General features: G+C 38.4%; 1 protein-coding gene across 1 annotated transcript in view; it reads right to left on the reverse strand.

Moving 5' to 3' along the window:
* Nucleotides 1-551: 551 nt before the first annotated feature.
* Nucleotides 552-12989, reverse strand: part of LOC126474126 (uncharacterized) — an 85340-nt gene continuing 72902 nt past the window's right edge. The window contains exon 8 of the mRNA XM_050101561.1: nucleotides 552-1078. The gene's annotated coding sequence lies outside the window, so the exon portion shown is untranslated. The remainder of the gene's footprint in view (nucleotides 1079-12989) is intronic.

Genomic DNA, 12989 nt, shown 5'->3' on the forward strand with positions numbered 1-12989 from the left:
TGCGCGTTGCTACAGTGGCAAGCCAAATTCTATCCGTATTCACCATAAACCATAAAATCACAAGAGCACCACAGATGAATTTTAAATGTTATGTTTTCATCCTCCTCTGATTTATGAAGCAATTCAAAAGACAATTATTTATCAGCTGAAATGTTATTTCTGGCAAATTGTTAGCTGTTTAGAATCTTCAAGGCATTTTAAAATTTTCTGCGTGAAGAAGGCACCAATCCTGCTTGGTGCAGGGATTTATTTTCCAACTAAACTATTCTAATACACTTAAAGAAATGACCTTCAAGGGCCAATCTGTTACTGCCTCTCTCCTGCTAACCTTAAAGCATTTACCTACACCTATAGACTGGTTTGCACATATAAACTGGATGAAAAACTGCCAATATTTCTGCATGTTTATTAGTTAAAGCCTTTAAACTTCCATCGCTGGAATAAAAAGCACTGTTGACTTATTACCAGGTTATCCAAAACTGTGATAGTGGAACAGAACTTTTGGACTGTTAACTTGTTACTCATATGTCACTCAAGAAAACCTCTTACTGTTTCCATCAAGTAATTTTATTTACATTTTAATACATTATCAAAGTCTTAATTTTAAATACAATTACTACATTGGCCATAAAGTACAGCACACTTATGAAAACATATAAATAGAAAAAATAGAAAAGAGCTATGTTACAAAAAATACACTCTCATTCATTCTAAAACACTAATAATGCAAGTGGGTGTTTTATTATTTTCGGATACAAAATTTTAAACCATAGTGTCACAAAAAATACAAGCAGAATAATCAGTTACATCAAAAGAATCCACTAAACTTGAATTAAAGCTTCTAAAAATATCTTTTACAAACTTTTGCGTATCTGCAGCTTACAAACAACAGTGCTTCACATTGTGTCAATGAAATGTAAGATGCCAGCAATTAACAAAATTCTGAAACTTTTATGAGATGCGAGGAACAGGCCACCTTGTTAAATGTTTAGTTACTGGCCTAGAAATCTCAAAAATTTCAAATGATACTTTGTATGTATCTTTACCATCTGGAACAAACATTTGATCAGCTGCTGATCTGAAAAAACAAAACAATTATATAATATACTGTAAAAACAACAAGTAGTCTGTGTTTCAGTACTCTAGGATGACTAGCAAACCACAAGGTTTTTCAATTATGGATCAGTGTTTTCATTCCTATAAATCAAAAAGCTGCCAAAGGAAAAAGAACACACATGAACTTACTCTTCATACAAAGTGTAACAAAATAATGTGCACATTCTTTGAAACATATAGCAATGCAATTTAATTAAGTTGTACTATGACAGTCTAACCCATACAGTCACAACACTTGTTTCTTCCTTGTTATACTCTGTGACATCAATACTCCAAGCGGCTTGCAAGCTACACTTCTGAATACGACATTGGATGAGTGTAAATAGTATCATTTACACTGATTTGTAACATAGTTTTTACAATGGAGAGCGTATTTAGTGCCATAAAAATTGACAATAACTGAAAAATTGACAACAACTGAAAAATGACACCACATTGGTCTTTCCATAGTTTCCATAGGACCCTGGGAGGTTGAAATGGTATTTTACAGGACAGTTATCCTCTTGCAACCTACAGACATCTATTGAACGTTTTCTCTTAAGAACAAAAAAATTGAGTAGTAAACAGCAGGAAACTTGACCTTTTGGGGAAACATGTCATGTATCTACTCAACAATGTGAAGGTTTGTTCTCTACTCTTCCAGGCACATATGTGAATGTGGATAAAAAAAAACATGTATGGAATGCAATACCTACAGCATTTTATGCCTCAAATAAACCACTAAACTGTTTCCCAACACAGAAGAAAGCAATTCCACTATTGTTGCTACATCTGAGCCACAAAAGGCATGAATCTTCAATATATTTACTTCTGAAGCAAAAGTAGTTAAATTATATATATATATATATATATATATATATATATATATATATATATATATATATATATATATATATAATAATTTTTCCCACGTGGAATGTTTCCTTCCATTATATATATATATATATATATATATATAAAAACAAAGATGATGTGACTTACCAAATGAAAGTGCTGGCAGGTCGACAGACACACAAACAAACACAAACATACACACAAAATTCAAGCTTTCGCAACAAACTGTTGCCTCAACAGGAAAGAGGGAAAGAGAGGGAAAGACGAAAGGATGTGGGTTTTAAGGGAGAGGGTAAGGAGTCATACCAATCCCGGGAGCGGAAAGACTTACCTTAGGGGGAAAAAAGGACGGGTATACACTCGCGCGCGCGCGCGCCCACACACACACACACACACACACACACACACACACACACACACACACACACACACACACAGACACAAGCAGACATATTTAAAGACCTTAAATATGTCTGCTTGTGTCTATATGTGTGTGTGTGTGTGTGTGTGTGTGTGTGTGTGTGTGTGTGTGTGTGTGTGCACGCGCGCGCGCGCGCGCGAGAGAGAGTGTATACCCGTCCTTTTTTCCCCCCCTAAGGTAAGTCTTTCCGCTCCCGGGATTGGAATGACTCCTTACCCTCTCCCTTAAAACCCACATCCTTTCATCTTTCCCTCTTTCCTGATGAGGCAACAGTTTGTTGCGAAAGCTTGAATTTTGTGTGTATGTTTGTGTTTGTGTCTGTCGACCTGCCAGCACTTTCATTTGGTAAGTCACATCATCTTTGTTTTTAGATATATATTTCCTACGTGGAATATACAAGCTGCTTGTGTCTGTATATGTGCGGATGGATGTGAGCGCGCGCAAGTGTATACTTGTCCTTTTTTCCCCCCCTAAGGTAAGTCTTTCCGCTCCCGGGATTGGAATGACTCCTTACCCTCTCCCTTAAAACCCACATCCTTTCATCTTTCCCTCTTTCCTGATGAGGCAACAGTTTGTTGCGAAAGCTTGAATTTTGTGTGTATGTTTGTGTTTGTGTCTGTCGACCTGCCAGCACTTTCATTTGGTAAGTCACATCATCTTTGTTTTTAGATATATATTTCCTACGTGGAATATACAAGCTGCTTGTGTCTGTATATGTGCGGATGGATGTGAGCGCGCGCAAGTGTATACTTGTCCTTTTTTTCCCCCTAAGGTAAGTCTTTCCGCTCCCGGTATTGGAATGACTCCTTACCCTCTCCCTTAAAACCCACATCCTTTCGTCTTTCCCTCTCCTTCCTTCTTTCCTGATGAAGCAACCGTGGGTTGCGAAAGCTTGAATTCTGTGTGTGTGTGTTTGTGTGTCTATCAACATACTAACGCTTCCGTTTGGTAAGTTACATCATCTTTAACATTCCACGTGGGAAAATTATATCTAAAAACAAAGATGATGTGACTTACCAAACGAAAGCGCTGGCATGTCAATAGACACACAAACAAACACAAACATACACACAAAATTCAAGTTTTCGCAACCAACGGTTGGTTGCGAAAGCTTGAATTTTGTGTGTATGTTTGTGTTTGTTTTGTGTGTCTATCGACCTGCCAGCACTTTTGTTTGGTAAGTCACATCATCTTTGTTTTTAGATATATTTTTCCCACGTGGAATGTTTCCCTCTATATATATGCTTTGAAAAGCTGAGACAAGTGTAAGGATGTGCAAATCATAAGACTCCATATAAAATTGTTACATGTCAAGGAAAGCACCTCTCATAGTAAGAACTGACATCAGAAATACTGAGTGTCCATAATAAAAGTTCTAGTTTCAAAACGCTGTAGAAAGAGAATAACTGCTCAGAACGATGTCAGATTTGAACAGCATATTATTGATGCAGGGGGACATGTAAAAAAGATGATGATGATGATGATGATGAAGACGAAAAGAGGATAGATGGCACTACAAGTGTTAACATAAATGAGGTTGCACATTACACCATCTGTACTCTTCAGTGTGCACAACTGCACAAGTTCGACAGTCAACATTTGTGGCATTTTAAGTTAGATACGCCCATCCACCAAGGCAAGGCTGTACCAGAAAGGACAGGAAAAATCAGTTTTTAACTGTCCTGAGGCCAAAAACTGCGTTAAAAATTGGTTTCAAATTGTTGTCCACCAAAATTTGAAATCGAGAAACAGTGTGTTCCACAACATATCAGTGTCTTTGAGGGTCACATTCAGAATGCATGTGCAATGTGTGCCTTCAATTCACTTATGTTCGTAATTGGAGCACAGAACACAAAATCTTTCAGATAATCTGTATGACTTCTGGCTGTGGTGTTATGATCAGGCAATCTAGACAGCCAGGCTGTAAGAAAATGACAGCTGGTAGTTCTACCATTTCCAAAATGCTCCAGCAGCAGTCACTTCACTGGCTGTGAAATGTGCAGAGGAGTATGAGCTTGCATAAAAATGATCCTACCCACACATCCACAGTGTTGAAGATTGGAATGATGATGGTGCACAAAAGACTCATGGCGAGACTTGAGGTTCTCCCAGCTTATACAATGTTCAAATAACTTATGTGAATGCAGCAAAATGACGTCAATGACAACTGCTGACATTTCAACAGGAGCACACCTTGCCATTTTCAAGGAATAACTGGGCAATCATGCATTGCAAATGGCAGGATGTGTTCCTTTGGAAATATTGGCTGTTGTTGACATCATCATCCGCCTGCATTCCCGTAAGTTATTTGGACTCTCGTAGCATTCGCCAGTGATTGCACAGGTAACAGGACCCGCAAGACTCCTCTACTAGAAAGAATACGGCCATACGATAAATGATGCTGTTAACCCACCCCATGCAGTCACCTTTGCTGCACTGGTTGATGTGTGTTCAGGTTTTCCATTGCCCATATTATGCAATTCTATGTACTGACATGTCTTCTGGCATGGAAATGGGCTTTGTCTGTCTACAGAATGTTCTGCAACCATTCAATTTCCACTTCCCTACGAGCAAGAAATTCCAGAGTCTTTCTGGCAGTTCAATAGGAAGCAACTGCTGAACCTGGGTGATCTTGTATCAATAGCTATGCAGGGTGGTTCATAGGATTTTATGCACCACGCTCACAGGCATGTCCAAAATTCGGGCAATTCCATTTGCACAGCAATGTTTGCACACCACCACTCAACCACTCTTGGAATGCTGCAGTCACATCTTTAACAGACTTCGGATCCTGCTTTCCAACCTCTGCTACACTGCATTTCAAAAGAAACTGTCTTTTCAAATTTTTTAATCATTTTCTCCCACACCTTTTCTCATACCCCTGATCAGCCGAAGCTTCTGCAGGGCTACTAGCACACGGTTACCACTCTTGTAAAAGGTTTACCAGCAGCACGTGACCCTTCATGGCGAGTCACATTCGGCATCTTGAATGCAAACTGAGGAAAACCCATATGCTGTGTGTATGTTGGTGTGCATATTCCAACGCTTACAGCGCCACCTACGAGTCAAATTTTCATTAATTTTATCTTTTTCTTTCCATGACATTTGCCCCGCGTCAATAACATGTTGCTCAAATTTGACATCATTCCGAGCAGTGGTTTTCTTTCTACAGTATTTTGAAACTGGAACTTCAATTATGGACACCCTGTATATGATTCTCGTGGATGAAATGTGTGTTTATGTTCTCCTGATTTCAGCAGTATAAGCTGCAGTTATACACACATTTGAAAGTATTTCTCCATGAATAAGTTGTAGCTTATGGATCTGAATCTGTGAGGTTTAGCTGTTTTTACATTTCTTTCATGATCATTCAAGTCTTGATAACTTGAAGCATTAGTAAATACAGAAACATAATAACTATTTCATTAATGAAGTAGCAAAAGATTAAAAATGAATGTTAATCTTAAGATTGCTTTCTAGGAGCACTAGAGCCATTTCAACGGTCAGATAGTAACAATTTTCACAGCAATGAGTGTCGCAACTGTATATACTAGACTGTGTTTACATAATTTCTTGTCTCAGAACAATGTGTACATTCTTTAAAATAGAATAATGAGTAAACTCTTTGTTATGGGACTGTAAACAAATACTGTGAAGGTATAGTTATCACTTGAACAACAGATGTCAGTAGTAAAGTGTTATTGGAAAATAAAGAATGGGAGTGGGAGTCAGCTATATTTGAGAGTTGATCTTTGAACGTTAAAGAGTGGCAATCTGGCAATACTGTATCCACATGTATGGTGACTACCTCTGTCAGCCATATGGGTTGTACTGTGCAGTTGGTGCAATGTATAAAGTTTTGGGTTAGCATGCAGGAGATCAAGGGTTCAATCCCAGGTTGGGGTGCATATTCACGAGCAGCAACATCAGCCCAGTTATCAGATGCACCAAGGACCAGAAGCATATCCAAATATACATTGAAACTTCCTGGCAGATTAAAACTGTGTGCCGGACCGAGACTCGAACTCGGGACCTTTGGCTTTTGCGGGCAAGTGCTCTAGCAACAGAGCTACCCAAGCACAGGTAACAGGCTAAGCCATGTCTCCGCAATATCCTTTCTTGCAGGAGTACTAGTTCTGCAAGGTTTGCAGGAGAGCTTCTGTGAAGTTTGGAAGGTAGGAGGCGAGGTACTGGCAGAAGTAAAGCTGTGAGGACAGGGTGTGAGCCGTGCTTGGGTAGCTCAGTTGGTAGAGCACTTGCCCGCGAAAGGCAAAGGTCCCGAGTTTGAGTCTCGGTCCGGCACACAGTTTTAATCTGCCAGGAAGTTTCATATCAGCGCACACTCCGCTGCAGGGTGAAAATCTCATTCATATATACATTGTTTGTCTATGCTATATGTCTGCCACACTAGTCCCTGTCTGGTGGACAGTGCATACAGTATAAACACACCATCAGTCCTGTGTGCTGTTCCAACTAATGCACATTACCCTTCTGACAGATATTGTTCTGCATGATTCATCCTGACACTGCTAATTGTGAAATGTTCGGCTTTAAATTACACTGTTTCCCTAATGGTAACAGATGTGATGTTTCCACAATCCTATTGATATAATAATAATAATAATAATAATAATAATAATAATGCATTGAGATACGCACTAAACAGCATGCAGTTACCAGACTCAATGTTGAAAGGCATAATTAATGGGACCATGGTGATAACACATATAAATAGTGTTGCTAGTCCTACTGGTAACATAAGGCCCTAACGAATTGTAATGGAGGAAGGTTCAAAGAAAACAGGTTTCACATCTAGTAGATGAAATGGTGTGAACAAATTCATGCCCACGATGTGGAAAGGGCTTCTTCCAAAGCTCACCAGTCTTCCATTTCTACGACTGTAGTATGTAAGTGCAAATGTTTACTAGAGGACCCGCTGCAATCGGTGTTGACAATTAACGTGCCAGATACCATACCACTTGGACTACATTTACCAATAAAAACGTATGGCTCAACCCAGGATTGAACCCTCGACTTCCTGCATACTAACCCAAAACTTTATACACTGCACAGTACAACCAATGTGTGCTGACAGAGGTAGTCATCATACATGTGGCTACAGTGTTGCCAGATTGTCACTCTTTAACATCCTTTTTCTGTCAGATGTATTCGCCAGATGAAATTTTGGGAGAGACATTTTTTTATTGCTGGCATGCGAGGTATCACGCTGCGAAGCTCGAGTGCGCGCATTTTGCTTCACCCTGTATAGTAAAGTGTGTGTGGGTACAGTTGACAATTCCTGGAAAACCAAACACCATCAAACACAGGTTTTTGTGTCTGGTGGTGCCCTTGGTTCCCTCTCATGCACGTTATAATGCCTGTACGGTGATAGTAGTACTGGCTGTGGAGGTATGAGTGTTCACATCGTGGTGATCACCAGCAAATGTTATTTCTCTTTTGAATCAACATATTTTTCAAGGGGGTGGGGGTGGGGGGGGGGGAATTCAAGATTATTCCATAAAGTTCTTAAGCTCTTATGAATATTCTCGAATGTTAACAAGTGTTTTAATGCACTAGAATATTCCCAAATGTTCTAGAATGAAACTTGCGCAACATGGTAAAGATAGAGGAACAACTAATCAAAAACCTGTATCCACTTATAGTGAGGAACTATGATAACAAAGAATGGTTGTCTGAGTGAACAATTTTAGCCACAAAAAATGTTTTAGTTCAACAAACTAATCAGCAAATACAGAATAAGATACCAGAGGATAAGAACAAAGATGAAAAAGCACACTTCCAAGAGGATTCTTAAATTTGCTCAATGTACCCCGTATCCTCTCAGAAAAAAGCTTCTAACCAACTCCATAGAGCAGAAATGTTATTCAGAAAAGAAAAATCCATGTCAGTATTCATATCACACATTCCACCCTTTTCAACAAACTTACCGTTCAGCTCTACAAGGCCCCACATCCAGTAAGATTAGTAAACCGTATGACTGGGTATGAAGCAAAAGGGCAAACATTCCAGTATTATGGAGTGAACGTGAAAGGATTGTATTTTTTTTCACAGACAATTATAAGCAGCATGTTCGCATGTTGGCAATCAAAAATCTCATTTGTCACTTCAATCACCACCACCACCACCACCACCACCACCACCACCAGTGTTCTGCCTAAAGGCAGGTTTTCACATGGTAGTTCTCCAGGCTGTCCGGTCTTCTCCCATCCTCTTCAGGTCTGCATAGGTTACTCTTCCCTTTATGTTGTCTATCATCTTGTACCTCCTCCTTCCTCTCAGTCTTCTCCCACAAACCAATCCTTCTAAAGCATCTACTAGCAAGCACTCCCTTCTCAATGAATGTCCCAACCAGTTCTTTTTCCTTTCTCTTCCAACCTTCAGCAGACATCTCTCACCAACCCTTTCCAATACTCTTTCATTACTCACTCTTTCCATCCAGCTCATTCTCTCCATTCTCCTCCACATCCACATCTCAAATGCTTCTAATGTTTCTTTTCATCTTCTCGTCTCAGTGTCCATGTTTCTGCCCCATATAGTGCCACACTCCAGACAAAACATTTGCCAAGCCTTTTCCTTAGTCTTTTATCTAATTTGCCACATAAGAGTCTCTTCTTTCTGTTGAATGCCTCCTTCGCTATGGCAATACGAGTTTTCACCTCCTGGTGACATCTCAAGTCTTCAGTTATTGTGCTTCCGAGATATTTAAATTCACTTACTTGGCTAATGGTAGATTGTCCTATTTTAATATTGGACAGTCTGCGTCTTGTACTGATGACCATACTCTTTGTTTTTACGGTGTTTATTTGCATCCCATATTCCACACAAGCTTCATTCAGATCTCTGAGCATGTTATTCACTGTCCGCTCACTTTCTGCCACTAATACCATGTCATCAGCAAATCTTATACATTCTATTCTCCTTCCACCTATACATATTCCTCTTTTCCCATCTAAACTTTTCGCAATAATCTCTTCAAGGTATACGTTAAACAACAGTGGGGAAAGGCAACAACCTTGTCTAACACCTCGTCCAATGCTGCTTCCTTCTGACATTTCATTTCCAATCCTTATCCTTACTTTCTGGTGTAAACATAGATTCTGTATCAGTTGTCTCTCTCTTTCCAATCTACTCCTTTCCTCTTCAATATATTCATCAGCTTGTTCCACTGAACTCTGTCAAAAGCCTTTTCTAAATCTATAAAAACAGCACAGATTTCCCTACCCTTTTCCATATATCTTTCCCCTATAGTTCTTAGCAGGCCAATAGCATCTCTTGTTCCTTTTCCTCTTCTAAATCCAAACTGCTCCTCTGCAATCCCTCTATCCAGCTTGCCATATAACCTTCTATTCAACACTCTCAGCAAGACTTTGCCATTTTTCCATAAATCTGTTCTCCAAATCTGATGCCTTTCCTACCTCTTTGAGTCTTTCATGTTTAGTCTTTCCTTTGCTTTACCTCTCCATACTTTTTTCAACTTCACTTGTATTTCTCCCATCACTAGGTTGTGGTCTGAATTTATATCCGTTCCTGGATAAGCTTTAGCATTCTTCAAACAGTTCCTAAACCTTTTTTTATCAGGGTGTAGTCCATCTGATATTTTTCCCTATTCAAAGTTGATATCCATGTGTAACGTCTCCTTTTGTGGTGTTCAAATAATGTGTTATCAACTACTAATGAATTTTCTTTACAGAAACTAATTAGTCATTCACCTCTCTCATTTCTTATTCCTAATCCAAATTTTCCTACTGTATCTTCATCTCTTCCTTCACCCACCACTGCATTCCAGTCCCCCATGATGATAATGCAGGCATTTCTATTTTCTTTCTCGATGAGTTCTTGTATTTTCTCATAATATTCTTCCACTTCCTCATCTCTGTGCTGGCTGGTTGGCATATATACCTGTATTAATGCCAAATCTTTTGAACTACCCTTCAGTCGTATCATCATCAGTCTTCCATCAATATATTGTATCTTCATTACCTTATTTTTCAACTTTTGCCCTATCAATATTCCTACTCCGTTTTCACCACTCTTGATTTCTCCTGAGTAAAAGAGTTTATAATCTCCACTTTCTATCTCCCCATCTCATTTCACACAAACCGAGGGCATCTAATCTGTTCCTTTTCATCTCCTGTTTTGCATTCTCTAGCTTTCCTGCTTGCAGAAGTGTCCTCACATTCCATGTTCCAATCCGTATCTTTCCTCCCTTCATTGTCCCTTTCTTCCTTTCAAATATGTCTACTCTCAATGTGTTCCCCTCCCGAAGATCCGAATGAGGGGAAGTTTTAACTCCGGAATCTTTCACATGGAGAGACATACCATGTACTGCTTGGGAATGTAATGTGCTAGTTTCAAACATAGTTTATAACAACATACAATGAATAAGTTGGATGCTATAAAAATGAATTATTAACCACAAATAATGGAAACTCCAGGTTGGCATACCAACAACTTAAGGAAAAGATGGGTTGGTACTTAACGTAAAGATGACATGCTAAGTTCCAGATACACATGATTAAAAGATACATGTAAGTTTTTAGCCACAGCCTTCGTTGGAAAATGAAAGAGAAACACACACACATTTATTCAGACAAGCAAGCAATGGCATTCTGGCCCAAGCTGCCAGGGATGGCAGTCATGTGAGCATGAGGTGGGCTTACTTGTGTGAATGAATGTGTGTGTCCTCCTTTTTCTTTTTCTAACAAAGGCTGTGGGTGATAGCTTGTATATCAGTGTCTTTCAATTGTGCCTGTCTTCAGCTTAACATGTCATCCTTATGGTAAGTAGCAATCTATCTTTTCCTTACATTGTTGACATTATTAAGCACACATTTTTTACAATTTAGAAAATCAAGGAAAAAAGGATCAAGCAAAGTGAATCATCAGATCTGAAATCTGCTCTCCACACACTGTCTGCTTTCTGGAAACTGATAATTTTTTAATGCATAACAACATCATATTTCTGATGATGTGTGAAATGATGTAGGCAAAATCAGTTTTTTGAGTACGATAAGATGTGAACAGTAGTAGCAACACTTCTGGTTTGCATCCAGTTGCTACAACAGCTACCAGAACATGAAGAACAAATAATATTTTTTGTTTTCCTCCTTCCATTGGTCACAAATGAAAATGAGTGGATGCCAGAGTTATTTGTTCAAGTGAACATCTCATTGATATAAAAAGAAACACGAATGAAAAGATAATAAAGCAAATGCTACATTACAACCATGAAACTAAACAGACTGTGTTATGCCAAAGCAAGTACTTAAAACCTAGAAAATGACAAATTGGGAATGAGAGCAGCAAAACCTGTGTACACGTACACAAAAACAAAGATTGTAAATATTATTTATGTTTCAGCTCCCAAAACCCGTTCTGCCATCAATCTCAAAAACATCTGTATTCAGCAATGAATGCACTGCTACCCAATAGTGCGTGTCTAAGCACCAGAGATACATAAAATGGAACCAATTTTAATACAAAAGCGACAAATAAGGTTGATAAAATTAGCCTTAAAATACCTTTGTCAAATATTTGAAAACTATCATTTTAACAATGCATTTTGTGTGGGGAACTTAGTATTTGTATGGTAGTTACATATTATAATCTGATTATGAAGTACAGTTTTTTTGCACAAAGAGTTTTATTGCTTTTAGACATAACAGCTAACTTAATCCATTTTTAGTTCAGCTAAATATGTTGTACCTAAAGAAAACTAAAATCCTGATTTTTATGATAACAGAAACAACTTCTCTCTTCTTTTTGCCAGGTATCAACGGCCTAAGTCCCTACTGCTCAAGCATTTCACTTTTTTGATCATTCTGGTTGAAATTGTTAATTCGGAAGACATCTGTGGTAACAACCACGTTTTTGGAGCAAGTTTTAGCATTTGAAAATCTCAGCATCTGAATAAACACACAGTTTTTTTCTTCAACACTGTAGGCCATAGCATCCACAGAGCATCAGCATTGCTGATCATTAGAATTTTGCTGTACAAATGTATCTGGCTTAAAACCACTAGAAACTTCATTTACCTGCAAATTTCATTTGTGCTTCACAAATCTTACTTTTTATATAATCTTCTGATTTTATTATGAGACTTTCTGAAATTTTGGAGAAGAGTAGCCAAGAGTTTACAAATTCAAGTTGACATGACATGAAGTATGGACGAAACAAATTTGATGCAAGCATTTCCGATGGCATGTTTACATATTCAAAATTCTGCAGTATCAACAAAGAACTGCTGCAATTCAGTAGAGTTGACAATAAGTAACCTTCCAACAGAAGTACTAAAGGACACTTGTATACTTTCTTTACAAAAAATTGCAATCACAAAATAAGAGGGTGTGGTGAAAAGTAATGCTTCTGAATTTTTTATGTGAAAACTTTTAAAACTTTATAAATACAACAAATGCTATTAACATTCCACATCTTTATCCTTCATGTCAACATATTTGCATGTCTCTTGCTGCTAGAGGGCTCCAAATTGTAGGATGTAACATAGCGGCGTGCAATGTATCTATGTCGGTGCATGGGAAACAGCATGCTGTAATCAAGTTTCGAATTCGAAGAGTTCATCCACACATGAAGCACCTCTA

This window comes from Schistocerca serialis, chromosome 4, assembly GCF_023864345.2.
Source record: "Schistocerca serialis cubense isolate TAMUIC-IGC-003099 chromosome 4, iqSchSeri2.2, whole genome shotgun sequence".
NCBI classification, from domain to species: domain Eukaryota; kingdom Metazoa; phylum Arthropoda; class Insecta; order Orthoptera; family Acrididae; genus Schistocerca; species Schistocerca serialis.